The 21,086-nt window shown below is 29.4% G+C and overlaps 15 non-coding genes across 15 annotated transcripts; all 15 read left to right on the top strand.

The window, feature by feature from the left end:
- The first annotated feature begins 5,113 nt into the window (after nucleotides 1-5,113).
- Nucleotides 5,114-5,184, top strand: ColSpa_tRNA_329. The gene has a single exon. It is a non-coding gene; the product is annotated as a tRNA-Arg (tRNA).
- A 4,498-nt stretch (nucleotides 5,185-9,682) lies between these two features.
- On the top strand, nucleotides 9,683-9,753 carry ColSpa_tRNA_330. The gene has a single exon. It is a non-coding gene; the product is annotated as a tRNA-Arg (tRNA).
- Nucleotides 9,754-12,079: 2,326 nt separating this feature from the next.
- ColSpa_tRNA_331 lies at nucleotides 12,080-12,150 on the top strand. The gene has a single exon. It is a non-coding gene; the product is annotated as a tRNA-Asn (tRNA).
- A 950-nt stretch (nucleotides 12,151-13,100) lies between these two features.
- ColSpa_tRNA_332 lies at nucleotides 13,101-13,173 on the top strand. Its single transcript has one exon. It is a non-coding gene; the product is annotated as a tRNA-Lys (tRNA).
- Nucleotides 13,174-13,305: 132 nt separating this feature from the next.
- Nucleotides 13,306-13,376, top strand: ColSpa_tRNA_333. The gene has a single exon. It is a non-coding gene; the product is annotated as a tRNA-Gly (tRNA).
- A 7-nt stretch (nucleotides 13,377-13,383) lies between these two features.
- ColSpa_tRNA_334 lies at nucleotides 13,384-13,456 on the top strand. Its single transcript has one exon. It is a non-coding gene; the product is annotated as a tRNA-Asp (tRNA).
- An 882-nt stretch (nucleotides 13,457-14,338) lies between these two features.
- Nucleotides 14,339-14,410, top strand: ColSpa_tRNA_335. The gene has a single exon. It is a non-coding gene; the product is annotated as a tRNA-Val (tRNA).
- Nucleotides 14,411-14,412: 2 nt separating this feature from the next.
- On the top strand, nucleotides 14,413-14,483 carry ColSpa_tRNA_336. The gene has a single exon. It is a non-coding gene (tRNA).
- A 139-nt stretch (nucleotides 14,484-14,622) lies between these two features.
- ColSpa_tRNA_337 lies at nucleotides 14,623-14,708 on the top strand. The gene has a single exon. It is a non-coding gene; the product is annotated as a tRNA-Ser (tRNA).
- A 5,176-nt stretch (nucleotides 14,709-19,884) lies between these two features.
- On the top strand, nucleotides 19,885-19,955 carry ColSpa_tRNA_338. The gene has a single exon. It is a non-coding gene; the product is annotated as a tRNA-Thr (tRNA).
- An 8-nt stretch (nucleotides 19,956-19,963) lies between these two features.
- ColSpa_tRNA_339 lies at nucleotides 19,964-20,036 on the top strand. The gene has a single exon. It is a non-coding gene; the product is annotated as a tRNA-Glu (tRNA).
- A 292-nt stretch (nucleotides 20,037-20,328) lies between these two features.
- ColSpa_tRNA_340 lies at nucleotides 20,329-20,400 on the top strand. Its single transcript has one exon. It is a non-coding gene; the product is annotated as a tRNA-Ala (tRNA).
- Nucleotides 20,401-20,420: 20 nt separating this feature from the next.
- On the top strand, nucleotides 20,421-20,493 carry ColSpa_tRNA_341. Its single transcript has one exon. It is a non-coding gene; the product is annotated as a tRNA-Phe (tRNA).
- Nucleotides 20,494-20,665: 172 nt separating this feature from the next.
- Nucleotides 20,666-20,738, top strand: ColSpa_tRNA_342. The gene has a single exon. It is a non-coding gene; the product is annotated as a tRNA-His (tRNA).
- A 16-nt stretch (nucleotides 20,739-20,754) lies between these two features.
- Nucleotides 20,755-20,827, top strand: ColSpa_tRNA_343. Its single transcript has one exon. It is a non-coding gene; the product is annotated as a tRNA-Met (tRNA).
- Nucleotides 20,828-21,086: the final 259 nt, after the last annotated feature.

The raw sequence follows: 21,086 nt of genomic DNA, 5'->3' as shown, positions 1-21,086 counted from the left end.
ATGAGTTCGAGTCTCATATACCTTATAGGTACTTGTATTTTAATCCTAAGGGATTAAAATATTTGTATTAGCAATATATTTATATATTGTACCCGAATAGTTTGATATAAAAAATACAAAACATGATAAAAAGAATTTTTTCTTTAAAGATTTTCATTAAACATTTAACTCCTGTGAATATTACAGTGGGTTTACTTGGTTTAATTGTGGTAGGCTTAATTAAACATTACGATGTAGCTCTTTATTTACTTGATTTTTTTAATTTATCTCATACTTGTTTTAATGAGTATATTATTGCAGGTTTTTTTGGATTAACCGCGAGACTAGGACTTAAAGGTATAGTAGAAGAGGGTTATTCTACTATTTTTATGACAATGGGTCCTAATGAACATGGTAATACTATTTCGAATACTAATACAACAGGCAACAATAGTGGTACTTCGGCTACTAACAATATAACTGCCAACAACAGCGGTACTAGTAATACAGAAAGTAGTCGTCCTGATACTTTACCTAGTAATTTTGGAAATGCCGTTTTGGAGTGATTACTAAATGCTCGAAAATCCGACTATGAGGCTTATCTAAGTTATACTAATTGATTAATGCATAATGGTGCACATGAAGAAATAGATAATTTACAAGGTTTATTCTCGAATATAGGGCGTCTTGAGTTTGAAAATTACAAACTTCAATCTGAAATTAATAGATTACTTCAATTGTCATCTGAACAACATTCAGTAGAAATAGGTATAGCTAGAGAGAAAATATCCTATAATAAAGATATTCTTCATCATTTAAAATATGACCCTAATAACGTTAACCTTAACTTTTTGCAAACTTATCTTAATAGACGTAATAATTAATTCTTAATATAACTTGTTTATTAATAATAGAATATCGTAGAATTATTAGTGATTAAGACACCAATATACTGCTGCAAGGTGTGAGCTAGTCTACAAATTTAAGCTTTACTGATTTATATTAGTATTATAGTTAAAGTACTAAGCACAAAAATAATAAGGCTACGTATAAATGATTATATTGCAAAGCGTAGCCGTAATTTGAATTTAATTGTATACACTACATTATAGATTTATTTATTAAATATATAGGTTCGTACGTGCGAAATCCTCGTTAGATAACAAGGTTTCGCTTATCCTATTGTTTACTAATTTCTATTTAAACTTTAAATATTTATTTCTACTTTTAGTATCCGCAGGGGAATCGGCTGATTTCAATTAATACCCCACTAGAAATGTATTTTCATACAGTATTAATTTATAAACTTGCCGTGTGCGCAACCTAATTTGCTAGGGCGCAAGTACCTGTACAAATAAATATAAAAAAATAATTTTTTTAATAAATCTAATATGAGAATTTTAAAAAGCCATCCTTTATTAAAATTAGCTAATTCGTATCTTATAGATACATCACAACCTACTAATATTAGCTATCTTTGAAATTTCGGTTCTTTACTTGCAGTTTGTTTAGGTATACAAATAGTTACAGGTGTAACTTTAGCAATGCACTATAATCCTAGTATTGCTGAAGCATTTAACTCTGTAGAACATATAATGCGTGACGTAAATAATGGATGATTAATACGTTATTTACATAGTAACACAGCTTCTGCTTTTTTCTTCTTAGTTTACTTACATGTAGGAAGAGGTATGTACTACGGTTCATATAGAGCTCCAAGAACATTAGTTTGAGTTATAGGTTGTATAATACTTGTAGCTATGATGGGTATAGGTTTCTTAGGATATGTTTTACCTTACGGACAAATGTCATTATGAGGTGCTACAGTTATTACTAACCTTATAAGTGCAATTCCTTGAATTGGACAAGATATTGTTGAATTCGTTTGAGGAGGTTTCTCTGTTAATAACGCTACTTTAAACAGATTCTTTGCCTTACACTTTGTATTACCTTTTGTTTTAGCTGCATTAGTTTTAATGCATTTAATAGCTCTTCATGATACAGTAGGGTCAAGTAATCCTTTAGGTGTTTCAGGTAATTACGATAGAATACCATTTGCTCCTTACTACTTATTTAAAGACTTAATAACTATATTCTTATTTGTATTTGGATTAAGCCTATTTGTATTCTTCATGCCTAATGTATTAGGAGACAGTGATAACTATATAATGGCTAACCCTATGCAAACTCCAGCTGCTATAGTTCCAGAATGATATCTTTTACCATTCTATGCTATATTAAGATCTATCCCTAATAAATTATTAGGTGTTCTTGCTATGTTTAGTGCTATCTTAATTATATTAACATTACCTTATACAGACTTAGGGGAAACAAAAGGTTACCAATTCAGACCTTTAAGTAAAGCATTCTTCTATGTATTTGTAGCTAATTTCTTAATATTAATGCAATTAGGTGCTAAACATGTTGAATCTCCATTTATAGAATTAGGACAAATCTCTACAGTTTTATACTTCTCATACTTCTTAGTTGTAGTACCTACTGTTAGTTTAATAGAAAATACAGCTAAATATGTAGCTACAGCTAAATCTAACAGCTAGTTATGATTAAGTTTAGCGGCCAAAGGCCCTAACCAATGTTGTACTATATATTAGTTTAACTTTTCTTTGTTTATAATTTTATCTTGAGTTTTTGTCATTTACGACTAGTCTTCAAAGACGCTAAATGAAAATCAAAAAAGATTGTGAAGTAGATGGTCTACACTTTGACTGCAAATCTTAAGTACGAGGTTCGATTCCTCCATGATCTTAACATATATTTACATTTTATTAGTAATTATTTTTTTAAGACTATATCCTTTGATTTAACGCTAAAAATATTAAAGCTTTCGATGCTTCAAATATTTATTGGTAATAGAATAATTGCGTTTAAACTATAGTTTAGCTATAAGATAAATATCTATTTATTTTTACTGGTTTTAGTGTTAAATGGAAACTAAAGTGACCAATATAGGTAGAATCCTAAGTTTATATACAATTTATATTAAAAGCACATTCTAACTGATAGAGGTCTATTAGAATTAGATAAGCTTTATATGAGAATCAAATAATACAACAGTGAAAAATCTAGAGGGTTTAGAACCTCTAGATAATCACACATCGACATTTTACTACTAATTGCTTTTTTATATTTAAAGAAATGATTCTTTAAAGGATAAATTCGAAGTAATCTTCATTAATTGTTATTGTAACAATTAATGATACAATTTTTGTTTAAAGAAGGTGAGCAACAAAGATTAACATCCTCAATATCTATGGGTCTTGAGAGATGATTTTTATCTACTAACGCCAAAGATATTGGAACTTTATATTTAATATTCGCTTTATTTTCAGGATTATTAGGTACAGCTTTCTCTGTATTAATAAGATTAGAATTAAGTGGACCTGGTGTTCAATATATTTCAGATAACCAATTATATAATAGTATAATTACAGCACATGCTATACTTATGATATTCTTTATGGTTATGCCAGCATTAATTGGAGGTTTTGGTAACTTCTTAATGCCTTTAATGGTAGGTGGACCTGATATGGCATTCCCAAGATTAAACAATATAAGTTTCTGACTGTTACCTCCTAGTTTAATACTATTAGTATTCTCTGCATGTATAGAAGGTGGAGCAGGTACAGGATGAACATTATACCCTCCTTTATCAGGATTACAAAGTCATAGTGGACCTAGTGTAGATTTAGCTATATTTGCTTTACATTTATCAGGGGTAAGTAGTTTATTAGGAGCAGTTAATTTTATTACTACAGTAGTAAATATGAGAACTCCTGGTATAAGATTACATAAATTAGCTTTATTTGGATGAGCTGTAGTTATAACAGCAGTATTATTATTATTATCTTTACCTGTTTTAGCTGGAGGTATTACAATGGTTTTAACAGATAGAAATTTTAATACATCATTCTTTGAAACAGCCGGTGGAGGTGATCCTATATTATACCAACATCTTTTCTGATTCTTCGGTCACCCTGAAGTTTATATCTTAATCATACCTGGTTTTGGTATAATAAGTACAACTATTTCTGCTAGCTCTAACAAAAGTATTTTTGGATACATAGGAATGGTTTATGCTATGATGTCTATTGGTATATTAGGATTCATAGTTTGATCTCATCATATGTATACAGTAGGTCTAGACGTTGATACTAGAGCATACTTTACAGCTGCTACATTAATTATTGCAGTTCCTACTGGAATTAAAATATTCTCATGATTAGCTACATCTTATGGAGGATCTATAAAATTAACTCCTTCTATGCTATTTGCATTAGGATTTGTATTTATGTTTACAATAGGAGGGTTAAGTGGAGTTGTTTTAGCTAACGCCTCACTTGATATAGCATTCCATGATACATACTATGTAGTTGCTCATTTCCACTATGTTTTAAGTATGGGTGCTGTTTTTGCAATGTTTAGTGGTTGATACTACTGAATACCAAAAATATTAGGTTTAAATTATAACATCGTATTAGCTAAAATTCAATTCTGAGTTTTATTTATAGGAGTTAATTTAACATTCTTCCCTCAACATTTCTTAGGATTACAAGGAATGCCTAGACGTATTAGTGATTACCCTGACGCTTTTGCAGGATGAAATCTAATTAGTAGTTTTGGATCTATTATAAGTGTTGTAGCTGCATGATTATTCTTATACATTGTTTACAAACAATTAGTTGAAGGTAAAGTTGCAAGCAGAAATCCATGATCATCTGTACAATATTACACTGATACTTTACAAGCTCTTTTAAATAGAAGTTACCCTAGTTTAGAATGAGCATTAAGTAGTCCTCCTAAACCTCACGCTTTTGTAAGTCTTCCTTTACAAAGTGGGATTTTATAATGACGAAATTTTAAATCTCAAAAATATTACCATTTTGTTATTAACTCTTTTCATTTCGTTTTCTTGTAGCACAAGCTATAAAAAGTTTAAAACCAATTAAAAGATTAGACTATCAAATAATTTTAAATAGTTTATGATAACTTAATAGTAAAATACTAAACTATCCAAGAATAAAATAACAATTAAAAACTAAACTATATCAAAAAAATAAACAAGAATTAAAAACTAAACTATATAAAAAAATATAACAATAGTTTAATTGTAAAAGTCTCATTAGCTCAATGGTAGAGCAGAATACTTCTAATATTCTGATTTTAGTTCGAATCTGAAATGAGATAATTCAGACATAAACTCTGAGTCCTAGTCGTAGGAAAATTCTTTTTACTGGTTTTTTATTTCTATGATACTTTAATAGAATTCATAGCGAAGGTAAGCATATATCAGACTGCATATAAGCGATTCCGTCCCAAGCGAGTTTTAATTTTATTATTAAGTATTTATAACACAAAAACCTTGATCTTTATAAATAAATGTATTATACTTCAACTCTTTTATCTGTATTAGAAGTAGTTTTATTAATGTTGCCTGCTTTATTAGCAGTAGCTTATGTTACAGTTGCCGAAAGAAAAACTATGGCAAGTATGCAAAGAAGATTAGGACCAAATTCTGTAGGATACTATGGATTATTACAAGCTTTTGCTGATGCTTTAAAATTAATTTTAAAAGAATATGTTGCACCTACACAAGCTAATACTATATTATTCTTCTTAGGTCCTGTAGTTACTTTAGCTTTCGCTTTATTAGGTTACGGAGTAATACCTTATGGACCAGGTTTAACTTTAAATGACTTAGAATTAGGTATATTATATATGTTAGCTGTTTCATCTTTAGCTACTTATGGTATCTTATTAGCAGGATGAAGTGCTAATAGTAAATATGCTTTTTTAGGATCTCTTAGAAGTACAGCTCAATTAATTAGTTATGAATTAGTTTTAAGTTCTGCTATACTTTTAATTATCATGATTACTAGTAGTCTTAATTTAAATATAAACATCCAAGCTCAAAAAGCTGTATGACTTGTATTACCTATATTCCCTATTTTCTTAATATTCTTTATAGGTTCTGTTGCAGAAACTAATAGAGCTCCATTTGATTTAGCTGAAGCTGAATCTGAATTAGTTAGTGGGTTTATGACAGAACACGCTGCAGTTGTATTTGTGTTCTTCTTCTTAGCTGAATATGGTAGTATTTTATTAATGTGTATATTAACAAGTATATTATTTTTAGGTGGTTACTTATTAGGATTTAATCTATTATACTGATTTAATTTAATAAATAACTTATGAGCTTATGTATTTGATATAGATTGAGTATTATCTCCAGAATATAATAACCTGAAAAATTTTGTAAGCGCTTTTGCTGAAAGTGGTTTATTTTCTAGTCTTATCTTAGGTGCAAAAAGTTCTCTTTTAGTTTTCATTTTTATATGAGTTAGAGCTTCATTCCCTAGAATACGTTTTGACCAATTAATGTCATTCTGTTGAACAGTATTATTACCTTTATTATTTGCTTTCATTGTATTATTACCTTGTACTTTATACGCATTTGATATCTTTGTAATAAATATTACTATCTAATTTTTCGATTTTAATTTTTAGTCGTATTTATGTGTATGCGACGAAGTCGCAAGCATTACTTATACATCATAATTTCCTATTATGATACATATTAAGACCTTGTTAAAAAATAATTTTTAAATAATGTTATTATCGCTTTTACTTATTATTCCAATTATAGGTATATTTATTATATCTAGTCTTACTTCTTATGAAGGCGGGCCTTCGGCCACTAACTCTAATGTAGAAAATGTAACACTTTACAAACAAATAGCATTAGTAACTTCTAGTGTAAATATGATTTTATCTTTTATCGTTTATATATTTTTCAATTCAAGTACAAATCAATTTCAATTTGTACAAGAACACTATAATGTACAATTATTTGATGTTTATTTAGGAGTAGATGGTATTTCTATCTATTTTGTATTATTAACAACTATAATAATGCCTATTGCTTTATTATCGAATTGAAACTCTATAAAAGAAAATGTGAAATTTTATTTAAATACTATATTATTACTAGAAACATTATTATTAGGATGTTTTTTAGTTGCAGATATATTATTATTCTATATCTTTTTCGAAAGTATTTTACCTCCTTTATTTTTATTAATAGGTTTATTTGGATCTAGTAATAAAGTAAGAGCAAGTTATTACTTTTTCTTATATACAGTATGAGGATCTTTATTCTTATTATTAGCTATTTTAGCCATGTATTCTATAATGGGTACAACAGATTTTGACGCGTTATTTAAAACAAATTTTGATTATACTACTCAAATCATATTATTTGGTGCTATATTTTTAGCATTTGCTGTAAAAACACCTGTAATATTTTTAAATAATTGACTATTAAAAGCTCACGTTGAATCACCTTTAGGGGGAAGTATTATACTAGCTGGAATTGTTTTAAAATTAAGTTTATACGGTATATTTAGATTAATTTTACCTGTATTACCTAAAGCAACATTAGACCTTACTTTTATAGTATACACTATAGGTGTTATTACTATAATATATGCAAGTTTTAGTACATTAAGAACTGTAGACGTTAAAGAATTAATTGCTTATAGTTCTGTGTCTCACGCTGCTGTATATTTAATAGGTGCATTTAGTAATACAATTCAAGGTATAGAAGGAAGTATTGCTTTAGGATTAGCTCACGGATTTGTATCTAGTGGTCTATTTATATGTGCTGGAGGTATATTATATGACAGATCAGGTACTAGAATGATATATTTATACAGAGGTATAGCTCAACTTATGCCTTTATTCTCTATATTATTCTTTATATTATCTTTAGGTAATTGTGGAGCTCCTTTAACATTAAACTTTATAGGGGAATTTATGTCTCTTTATGGTGTAGTAGAAAAATTACCATTATTAGGTGTATTAGCTTCTACATCTATAGTATTCTCTGCAGCATATACTATATATATGTTTAATAGAATTACATTTGGAGGTTCTTTCACTAAATTCTTTGAAGAAAATATATTTGACACTACAAAAAGAGAATTTACATTATTGTTTATACTAGTTTTATTTACTGTTATACTTGGAATATATCCTTCTTTAATATTAGACAGTTTACACTATTCTGTTGCTAATTTAATTTATAGTTTCTAATAAATATCTAGTTTATATAAAAAGCTTAGAGTATAATATAAATACTTTAACTTTAAATAACATACAATAAAGGTTTATTTAGTTAGATTAAACTAAGAACAATAAATTGTTCCCTTTAAATGGAGCATTTAGTGACCAATATAGGTATAATCCTAAGTTTATGTACAATTATAAAAGTTTATTATAGCTTTAAAAATGAAAAATTAGTTTGGAAGTCTAGTATATGCAATATATTTATTATTTGACATTATATTAGATAATTTACATTAAGGCTTCGGCCTGCTACTTAACTACATAGGGCTACTAGTTTAGCTACTATGTAGCTGTCTTTTGACTGAATTTTTATATCTTCTAGTTTTATATTAAACATTAATACTGCGGGCTGGTGGTTAAATCCCACCGCCTATCTTATAAGTATTTAAAAAATAATTATTAAAAAAAATGCCTCAATTAGTACCTTTTTATTTTATTAACGAAGTAACTTTTGCTTTTGCTATAATTGTATTACTTACTTACGTATTTTCTAAATACGTATTACCAAGAATAGTTAGTTTATTTGTATCTCGTCTTTTTATCTCAACACTATTAGATAAATTTGGATTATAATAAATTATAGATATTTAGATATTTTAAGGCCTATATAAAAAGCTTAGAGTATAATATGAATACTTTAAGTTTAAACAATTTACATAAAGAAATCTCTAGTCCTTTAACTCAATTTGAAATAAGAGATTTATTAAGTATAGATTTACCTATACTAAGTGATTTACATATATCTATGACTAACATTGGATTATACTTAACAATTGGATTAGTTTTCACATTAATTATAAGTATATTAAGTATAAACAATAACAAATTAGTTAGCAATAACTGATCAATAAGTCAAGAATCATTATATGCAACTATACACGGTATAGTAGTAAATCAAATAAATGCAAGAAGTGGTCAAGTTTACTTCCCTTTTATTTACACTTTATTTATATTTATATTAATAAATAATTTAATAGGTATGGTACCTTACAGTTTTGCATCAACTAGCCATTTCGTTTTAACATTCGCTCTTAGTTTCACTATAGTTTTAGGTGCAACTATATTAGGATTCCAAAAACATGGTTTAAAATTCTTCTCATTATTAGTACCAGCTGGTTGTCCTTTAGCTTTATTACCTTTATTAGTATTAATAGAATTTATTTCATACTTAGCTAGAAATATTTCTTTAGGGCTTAGATTAGCTGCTAATATATTATCAGGTCATATGTTATTACATATATTAGCCGGATTTACTTACAATATTATGACTTCTGGATTTATATTCTTCTTTTTAGGATTAGTACCTTTAGCATTTATAATTGCTTTCTCTGGTTTAGAATTAGGTATTGCATTTATACAAGCTCAAGTGTTTGTAGTTTTAACTAGCGGTTATATAAAAGACGGATTAGACTTACATTAATGAACAAGTTAATTATTCACATAGTTTAGTAGTTTTCTACTATGTTTTGTGAATAAATTATACGAGTCTCCGGCAACAGAAGGTTATAACCTTCTAGCCTTAGCCTATACGGGCTAAAAAAGTCGAATTAATATAAAAAGGGTATTATCTTAATGGTAAAGAAGAGCATTACGGCCGCTAAGATATAGGTTCAAATCCTATATACCCTTCCATTGCTTAATCTAGGTAAAATCTTAGTATTATGCATATATTTAGTGATAAAGAATGAAAGTCCTCCTGGTTATTAGTTAGTATATAGATAATTACCAATTATCAATATAAAAAAGATGGTCATTTGTAGAGAAAATATTCAAAATTTAACATTATATCTAGTTTTATTGTTACTAATTCTATTTAAAATAGGGGTAAACAAGTGGTTTTAATTCATAAAAAAATAGATTCAAATTGGTGGAATTTACAAAGAAAGAATAAAAAACTATAGCACCAATAGGTTAATTTTAATAAAAGTGGTCTTTATGATCTTAATTTGGACGAACGATTAAGCCGATTTTAATAATTTTTTTGGTATGATATTAGATGTTGATGTACTTGATATCATATTTAATATGATGTAGGTTTAAACTTAAATTTGCTAATAATAATATTTTGAAAGTGCATCCCAAGACAGTCCTGCTATATAAGTGTGATATTTCAAATTTATTACCTTTATATACTAGGTCATGGATGGTAAGTACTAAATATATTCCTAACCCTGTAAGGAAATTTGTACTTTACATCTATCATAAAAGGAGCGTGATCTTATCCTAAAAAAACAAAAAGTTTGGATTTATTAGTGATGTATTTGACATCAACATAATTATATAGATGAGTTTGGTGATGGCTCTGAATGAATGCTGTCCAAATGCTTGACACATGCTAATCGTACGATTAATTTAATGAATAATTTAATTAATAAGTGGTGTACAGGTGAGTATATGATATTTTCACTACCTTAAAGTGAGGGATAAAATCCCACATAGTAATAAAGGCTATAACCCCATTTTATGGGAAAGCCGCTTTAGGATGAAGATTAATATCGTCGAGAGAGGTAGTAGTAAAGGTGATGTCTTCACTAGCCTTAAAATCTCGTAACCGTAACTGAAAGGTTGATCGGTCACATTGGGTCTGAAAAAAGCCCAATGCAAAATTAGTACAGCAGTGGGGAATTTTGGTCAATGGCCTAACGGCTGAACTGGCAATTTGGGTAAACGAAATAGAATTGTATCTACAAAAATAAAGTTTTAAGTACGTATTAATAATGATAATATGTATACTAGTCTTGACCAATTACGTGCCAGCAGTCGCGGTAATACGTAAGAGACGAGCATTATTCATATTAAATAGGTTTAAAGGGTACCCAGACGGTCAAAATACCTTAATTAAAAGGAGTACTTGACTAGAGTTATATGTGAGAAGACCGTACTTGAGGTGGAGAGATTATATTCTGTGATACCAAAAGGACTGATAAAGGCGAAGGCTGTCTTTTATGTAATAACTGACGTTGGAGGACGAAGGCATAGAGAACGAACAGGATTTGACACCCTAGTAGTCTTTGCAGACAATGATGAATGCCATGGACTAGACAAAGCATTATGCGGTAAGTTTAGTCTATAAATGAAAATGAAAGCATTTCACCTCAAGAGTAATGTGGCAACGCAGGAACTGAAATCACTAGACCGTTTCTGACACCAGTAGTGAAGTATGTTATTTAATTCGATGATCCACGAAAAACCTTACCACAACTTGAATATCTAGTAAATAGATACAGGAGTTGCACGGCTGTTTTCAGTTAATGTTGTGAAACTGTGGTTTTTCCATGAAATTAACGGAATCCTTTGCTTTATTTCTAGAATGTTTTATAAAGCAATCTTTCTTTATAGCGGAAAAGATAAGAAGGAAAAAGACAAGTCATCATGGCCCTTATGTTGTGGGCTATAGACGTGCCACGTAGTCCTTAACAAAGAGATGCGAAAATGCGAATTTTAGCTAATCTCAAAAAAGAGGATATAAATTATACAAGGATTGTAGTCTGAAACTCGACTATATGAATAAGTAATTACTAGTAATCGTGAATCACCATGTCACGGTGAATTTAATCTCGGATTGGTACTAACCACTCGTCGCATGCTGAAAGGAGTTTACGCAATAAGTTTGCTATTCTGTTATAATCTCTTTTATAAATTGGATTAAAATATTATAATGGAATTCTTCGTATGCGTTACTCTGATTAGTGTTAAGTCGAAATATGGTTCGTGTAGTGGAAGTTGCACGGGGTTTATAAACTTAAAAAATATGATTGTATATATCCGCTCGAAAGAGTTCTGGCTATATGCAAAATAATGTATTATATATATCCATTCAAGAGGCGGCGCAAGCTCCCTCTGGATATATGTAATATATTGTAAGGAGAGTTCCTTTATTGGCAAGAAGGGTTGAGCTGTAAACTCAATAGCAATTTTCTGCTTTAAGAGTTCGAATCTCTTGTCTCCTAAGTTCGCTTTTATAGCTCAATGGTAGAGCATAATACTGTTAATATTATGATAGAGGTTCGATTCCTCTTAAGGGCTCGATTATAAAATAATTCGTATGGCAATTATCCATGCCTAGCTGTTCAGTAATTAAAAAAAAATAGTATGACAAATTTAACAAGAAGTAATTTTCAAGATCATCCTTTTCATTTAGTTTCTCCATCTCCTTGACCGCTTTATACTAGTCTGAGTTTATTATCTTTAACTTTAAATTCAGCACTAGCAATGCATAATTTTGCTAACGCTTATGTATTTACTTACATAGGTTTATTTTTAGTTGTAAGTTCTATGACTTTATGATTTAGAGATATAATAGCTGAAGGTACATTCTTAGGTAATCACACTTTAGCTGTACAAAAAGGACTTAATTTAGGTGTAATACTTTTTATAGTATCTGAATTAATGTTCTTTGTTGCTATATTCTGAGCATTCTTCCATAGCGCTTTAACACCTACAGTTGAATTAGGAGCACAATGACCACCTATGGGTATAGATCCTATAAATCCTTTTGAATTACCATTACTTAATACAATTATATTATTATCTAGTGGAGCTACAGTTACTTACAGTCACCACGCTTTAATTCAAGGAGACAGAGCTGGAGCTATATACGGTGCAATCGCTACAGTAGTATTAGCTATAGTGTTTACAGCTTTCCAAGGTGTAGAATATTCAGTATCATCTTTCACAATTAGTGACGGTGCATTTGGTTCATGTTTCTACTTTGGTACAGGATTTCACGGATTCCACGTTATAATTGGTACAATATTTATAGGAGTAGGTTATGAAGAATATACGCTTACCACTTAACTGATAACCATCACTTAGGATTTGAAGGAGGTATTCTTTACTGACATTTCGTTGACGTTGTTTGATTATTCTTATATGTATCTATATATTACTGAGGTTCATAATAAATTATATAAAACAGTGCAAGCGGCGGCTTCGACATACGTAGCCTAAAATATATTATTAGTATTCAAAAAAAAGGGATTTTAGTATAATGGTGAATACATATGACTTTTAATCATTATGATATTGGTTCGAATCCAATAGATCCTACTTGTTTACTAATATATATATTTATCCTAATTCTATCTAAATTATTAATAAGCTATTTTGTACTAACGGAATATACTGGAAATATTAGTGATATATATATAATAGCAGTATATTTAATATAAGTAAAATAAAACGGTTATCATTTAATGGTAGGATTGCTGTCTTCCAAACAGAGTGTGTTGGTTCGATTCCAACTAACCGTAAATATCTGATCTAATAGCTTAATTGGTAAAGACTTTTCCTGTCACGAAAAGGGATGTCGGTTCGAGGCCGACTTAGTTCGATTATTAAAGTATGATATTAACAAGATTTGTAGGAAAGGTCGCCATAGGTAGGGCAAGATATTTGCTAAATATTATGTGAAAACATTTGGGCGTTCGAGTCGTCTTCTTTCCGTAACAGACTTAAACTTAGTTTTCAAGATTTATTCTTGTTATAACACTTTCCCTAATAAAGGGTAAAATTATTCTGTACAATATGACTAACTTATTTATCATAGATGAAATATATACTAGTGGGTTTAAAACAGGAGCTTTAGATATTGTTTCTATATTTGCAATATTATGTGCCATTTTAACAATTGTAAGTAAAAATCCTATAGTATCTGTTCTATTTTTAATAGGATTATTTGGAAGTGTATCTTCTTACTTAATATTATTAGGGTTAAATTTTATAGGTTTATCTTACTTAATTGTTTATATCTGGGGCGGTATCTATATTATTTCTGTTTATTTTAATGTTAATTAATATTAGAGTTAGTGAGTTACAAAGTAACACTAAAAATAGTATACCTTTAGCTTTATTTATAACAATCTTCTTTAATTATTTAGTTTTCCAATTCTTACCATATGATTTAGCAATTTTAAATAATTCAAATAACTTATTTAAATAATGTATTATATCATACTTCATTAAATGGTGCTTCACCTGAAAAAATATTTAATGGTAATAAAATATCAAGTTTAGCTAACGGTTCAGAGGGAAGCTCTGATTTATTCTTTGCTACAAGTAGTAGTTGAGATGGAAATTTAATCGAAACAAGTCATATATCTAGTATAGGAAATATATTATATACAAGTCATAGTATGTGATTAATATTAGCAAGTTTTATTCTATTATTAGCTATGATAGGAGCAATAGTAATTACAATAAAACAAAAAAACCAAAGGGATTAGCTCAATGGTAGAGCAACCGTTTTACACACGGTAGGTTAAGTGTTCGAGTCACTTATTCCTTAAAAAGAGTATAGTTTAATGGTAAAACAAGAAGCTTCAACCTTCGAATTCTTAGTTCGAGTCTGAGTACTCTTGTATATGTGTGAATTTCGCACAAAATTCTTTAACTTAACGGTAAAGTGCATTTTTGATAAGAATGAAATTCAAGTTCGATTCTTGGAAGAATTAAAAGGTAAACAAGTTAGTGTAGTAAAGCTACCGACTATATTAAAAAAGAGAATTGACTGAGTGGTTTAAAGTGCCGGCCTTGAGTACTGGTATGGGACTCTCCCATCATGGGTTCGAATCCCATATTCTCTGTTTTGTGATCTAGATTAACAGAAAGGTGAGTTTTCGTAACTACGAAACTGCTATAATGTAACCGTGCATGCACAAATTTACCTTTTACAGATTAGGGCCGGGTTGGTTAGGCGCTCCTTTTGGGAAGGAGAATAGTTGCGTTCGAACCGCAATAATCTGATATGGAATTAATAGAAATGTAATTGATATAGAACATATATTTATATGAAAATATATAAGTATACAAAGAAACTATTATGGAAATCTGGCTATGTATTAAAGGGTATGATTTATTTACTCAAATTAAGAATTTAGTCTAAAATCTAAATAATGATTTATATTAATTTAGTATAAATTATTATTAGAATCTAAAAACTTATTTTAAATATAAACCCTAAGAGAAGTTTTTTAATAAACGAAGTGAATTGAAACATCTTAGTAACTTCAGGAAAAGAAATCAAAAGAGATTCTACGATTAGCGTGAGCGAAAGTAGAGAAGCCTATATATTAATAAGTAAAATGGTTTAGAAACTGTTTGAATTTAATGGGGAACCTTCCTCAAAGGCTAAATATAATACATAAGCGATAGTGAATAGTATCATGAGAGAACGATTAGAATTAGTAGTTTTATAAGCAGTTCGAGCAAAATAAATAAGTGAGAACGTACCTTTTGCATAATGGGTCACCAAGTTAACATTAGATGCGAGTGAAAGCGTAGATAAACCAATCGTTAAAATAACGAATAGTGTCTAAAGTTAGACCCGAAGCCTGGTGATTTTACCACAATCAGGATTATAAAAGTCCGAACGGGTTATCGTTGTAAAGATATCCGAAGAATTGTGGTAGGTAGTGAAAGACAACACTGACTAGGATAGCTGGTTTTCTGCGAAACCTATAACAGTAGGCAATTTGAGTACATCTTAGCAGGTACAGAATTTAATCTCAGACAAGATGTTTTCATTTTAGTTCTTGAACTAAAACAACATGTTGATTTGTATATATCGGGGGATCGTGAAGATTTTATCGGTGAGTATGTAGACTCGGAATGGCAAAGATGGATCTTGAATTATCAGACATAGAATGATAAGGTTGTATGTCAAAAGGGAAACAGCCCAGAACAAGAGTTAAGGTTCCAAAATTATTAGTTAAGTGAAATTAAGAAGGTTTTTATTAAAGTCGACAAGGAGATGGGCTTAGAAGCAGCCAAATTTTGAAGACCTCGTAACAGAGCGCTTGTTAAGTTTTAAAAGCATCGAAAATTTAACGGATCTAAACAATATACCGACACCTTGTCCATATTTTACAATATCTATTATTGTAATTTTGTGGGGTAGCAGAACGTTGAATTAAATTAAGATATTTCTTCTGTGAAGAAATATATAACAAACAATTCAAGTGAGAATGGTGACATGAGTAACGAATAAGAAGGACACGAAGAGAAAGGGAACAAGGTAAAAACTTGTGATCGGCCTTTTCAAATCCTCCGCCTAAAGCTTATGGATGGGCAGATACCCTTAAAGTAACGGCCTCTAAGTTATAAATCTAAAGGTTTAAACGATGAGAAAATCTTTTTTACTAAATGACAACATTTACAAGTGATAAGTGTGCTGGAAAAAATAGTAATATATCTTATTGCAAAATAAGATGAAAAAATAACCGTACCTAGAAACTAAAACAAGTAAGCTAGTAGAGAATACGAAGGCGTAAATGAGCTAACAATCATAAAGGAACTCGGCAAACTAACTACCGTAACTTCGGGATAAGGAGAGCTCATTAGTCCTGATTAATATCGGGTAAAAAGGAAGAAGCATAAAATAGTGTTGTACGACTGTTTAATTAAAACACAGCACTTTGCTAAAAGATTAAAAATCGAAGTATTGAGTGTGATGTCTGCCCGATGCCGGCTGGTTAACGAATTTAACTAAATTGATCAAAAAATTTGGTGTTGAAGGAACCCCCGGTTAATGGCGGCCTTAACGTGAGGGTCCTAAGGTAGCGAAATGCCTTGGCCGTTAAATGCGGTCTTGCATGAATGATGTAACGATACAACAGCTGTCTCTATGATTGACTCAGTGAAATTGGAATAACTGTGCAGATACAGTTTACCTCTAGTTAGACGAGAAGACCCTATGCAGCTTTACTGTTACTAATTATAGGGTATGATGGATTAATTTTCAGATTATAAGGTACATTGGTTCAATAAAAATGAAAATCCTTTATTTTTACATCATACTTCAGAATTAATTCTTTTGATTCTCCCGGCGCAAGCTCGAGGAAAGAAAGGATTAACCTAGTCTGACTTAAAAGTAGCCTTAGGTAAGGAATATATTGTTAGGAGACAGTTTATGTGGGGCACAGGCCCCTTAAAGAGTAAAAGGGAGTGTCTAAAAATTATTTGTTATAAAATTTATAACGTTGTTTGTGATTTTATGTAGTTTTACTATATTTAATCTTATAAAATTATCTTTATCTACCCTTGTTGTAGATACGGATGGATATTAGGTACGATTTTCACTATAGTGAAAGTAGCGGTATAAAAAAATATTATGAAATTTTTCTAATATTTTTGGAGTTATTAAGAGTTCTCTTAATAATAATGATAAATACCTGAAAAGCTCAACGGCTTATTCGTGCCTTACTGTTTGATTAACAACAAATCTTACAGTTGCGTAAGCAGGGCATAGGATCACAAGATGCAAAAAGGAAAGATCTTGGATTATTGGAAAAGCTACGCTAGGGATGTTTGTCCTTCAATATTTTTAGGGCTTCTGGCCACAAAATTAAAATTATTGATAATATATTGGGTTAATTTCAAGAATTACTTATTTAAGTAGATTTGAAGCGAAATTTATCTTGGCATAATTATTTAAGATAAAATCGTTCAACGACTATAAGGTGAGTTATGCTAACAATAATCCTTTTTAACACCCAACATTTTTATTACCATACACTTATAAAAAAAGGATAAAAAGAAAATAAAATTTATTTTTATGAAAGCAAAAGCTCTAAATACAAACGCTAAAATTTTTCGTTCTAATTTAAACAATAAGTTTAAATTAATACCATTTAATTCTAGATTTAATGATACAGGTAGAGTTAAATATTTACCTCCTGTTTCTAAAGAATGAAAAAGCACTATTTATTCATATTATAAAAAAAATATGCAAAATATGCCTATAGATAATATAAATGCTAATAAAGTAATACAAAGTTACTTTAATTTACATTTTGCTAATAATAAATTTATAGGATCAAAATACATATCACCTAGAAAAAGAAGTTTATTATTAAAAAAAATCTATGTAAGTAAAATGGAAACAAAACATACAAATTCTAAAGCTATAATAACTTTATATACTATCAATGTAGGGAAAAATATTATATATAAACAATATAAAAAATTATCTCAATATTGAGAAGATAAAGTATTAAATTCATTTAAAGATGGATTAAAGAAAAAAATACAAGGTGTGAGCGCGAGCTCATCTTCACATCTAACTAATACAAATAACATTGCTTTAGTTAAAAACGAAGATCAAAAACAAATTCTTTTTTCTAAATATAAATTTTTAACAGAGTCTTTACAATGTTTTAATTTATATTTAAGATTATATTTAAGTAGACAATTTAAAAAATCTTATTTTGATAAAATAGATTTACTAAGAAAATACCAATTAAATTATTATTTAAATAAATACAAATTTGAAAGAAATATTTACTTATATAAATTAAGTAATATGTTGTCTAGAATATTTAATAAAACTATCGAATTTAATATAATAAATTTAAAATCTTTGGCTTTTAATCCAGAGATTTTTACTCAAGTTTTAAGTTTAAAATTGAGAAAACCTAAATCTCATGTTATAAGAGTAATGGACAGTTTATTAAAAGTAGCCAGATTACCTGAAGTTAATAGAATTCAGGAAAAAGCTAGTATTGTGAAATCTAAAGATTGATCTTTATTAGAAAATACTTATCCAAATTTAAGTTTAGTTTCTATATTAAATCAAAATATGGATAATTCTGGAAGTTCTTGCTCTTTAAATTCATTATTGGAAGAGAAATATTCTAATTTAGGAGATAATAATTCTAAATTACAACGTAGTAGATATCATAGCAATATTTCAAACATAATATTTAATTCTATTAAATATAAAAATTTAGGAGGTATAAGATTAGAAGTTAAAGGAAGATTAACAAAACGTAATAGAGCGGATAGATCTGTATTTAAATTTAAATGAAAAGGAGGATTAAAAAATATAGATTCTTCTTATAAAAAATTATCTACAGTTACTTACAGAGGTTATTATAAACCAAATGTAATCTATTCATTATCTACATCAAAACGTCGTGTAGGATCTTTCGCCGTAAAAGGTTGAGTAAGTGGTAAATAATTATATTTAGTAGCCTGATTTAGGTCAGGCTCAGAGTACTAAATAAGTTATGGTAAAAATAAAAATGAAGACATAGTCTGAACCATTTTGTGAAAAATGGAAATAAAATTTATTATGATAACATGTAGAACAGGCTAATTTGCGCAAGAGTGTACAAAATGAGTGCGCGGTTTGGCACCTCGATGTCGGCTTAACTTATCCTCATGGATGCAGAAACTATGTAGGGTACGACTGTTCGTCGATTAAAAAGTTACATGAGCTGGGTTAAATACGTCGTGAGACAGTATGGTTTCTATCTTCTAGAGGGAATTTGAATAAAATAAGGATTAACCTTTGTACGAAAGGAACAGGAAAAACTTAACCCAAAAGGTTAGGTTATATTAATTGTTAACCTCTGGTTTACCTGTTGTTTATAAGCCCAATATTAATTTATTATAAAAATTTCGATTTTTATAAGGGATGTTACTTTCACTTAAGTAAATATATATTATAGGCACGGCAGGAAAGCTAAGTTAGTTAAAGATAAGTGCTGAAAGCATATAGGCACGAAGCTTACCTTAAGATATTTCTAATTCACGTAATATACTATTACGGCATAATATTATTATTATTATTGCAATAGGCTTTGTTTGTAATGATCTAGAGATCTTAAGATACAAAGTACTAATTTTAAAGTAACTATTTATTAATATATCTTACATTTTATTAATCTTGTTAGTTCCCATATTTTCGTTCTTTGGAACGGGTATAAGGTAATTAACACCAAAGGTGTGTGTGAAGACAATCTTTTCACACAAATGAAAGCCTGGTTAGCATAAAAGTAATGCAATTGTTTTGTAATCAATAGACGCAAGCGCGATACTTGCACTGGGCTTACAAAGAGGATTAGTAGTCAAGTGGTAAAGACATAGCTCTTTCAATGCTACATACGCGGGTTCAAACCCCGCCTAGTCTAAGCGGATTGATGTAATAGTAACATATTTGACTCATGATCAAATTACAAAGGTGCGAATCCTTTATCCGTATAATAGAGGCTATAGCTTAATTGGTAAAGTGTACTGCTCATGACAGTAATCATAAGTGTTCAACTCACTTTAGCCTTATTCATTGCGGAGCATGGCTTCGATCCCTGCAGGGGTAGGCAAGCTCTAAATCCGAGTGCTGGAATAGGTAGACAGGGTATTCTTAAACAATACTGATGAAATTTCGTAAACGTTCAAGTCGTTTTTCGGATAATAATGAATAAAGGGGATATAGTTTAATTGGTAAGACTTTGATTTTGCATATCAACATTTCAGGTTCGATTCCTGATGTCTCCACTTTTTTTTTTAATACTTAAGCTCGTGAAGCTCAATTGGTAGAGCAAAATATTGAAGCTATTTTGGTTATAAGTTCAAGTCTTATCTCGAGCATTAAAAAGGGTGATGATGGAATTGGTAGACATAAACAGTTTAGGCCTGTTTGATATATTTGTATCATATCCGTTCAAGTCGGATTCACCTTATAAGATTATGTTGTAGACTAATGGGTAAGTCATAAATTTTTGGTATTTACAATTGAGTGTTCGAATCACTCCAACATAAGGTGGATATAGTTCAATTGGTAGATCGACTGTTTGTGGCACAGTATGTTCCCTGTTCGAACCAGGGTATTCACCCAGCAAAAGCATAATTACCCGGATAGTTTAATTGGTTAAAACTTTAATTTCATGCATTAAAAATGGGAATTCGATTTTCCCTCCTGGTTATAAAAATTTAATATGATAATAACTTCAATACTATTTATATTACTTTCCAACGCCGTCACAATAAGACGAGATATTTCAATACTTTTTAATAGAGTAGCTATTTTAGCTTTAGTTTATTGTATTTTACAAGATACAATGAGCTTATCTTTAGTAAGTAATGGAATTGGGTTACATGGAGGTTTACTTCATATAACTAATATTACACAAATTTTCCATATCTTTATATATTTTATAAGTATATTAATTATACAATTAACA

Source organism: Colletotrichum spaethianum (assembly GCF_022836535.1).
Source record: "Colletotrichum spaethianum MAFF 239500 DNA, contig77, whole genome shotgun sequence".
Taxonomy (NCBI): domain Eukaryota; kingdom Fungi; phylum Ascomycota; class Sordariomycetes; order Glomerellales; family Glomerellaceae; genus Colletotrichum; species Colletotrichum spaethianum.
Note: the sequence above shows the minus strand (reverse complement) of the source record. Positions and strands in the feature narration are given on the sequence as shown.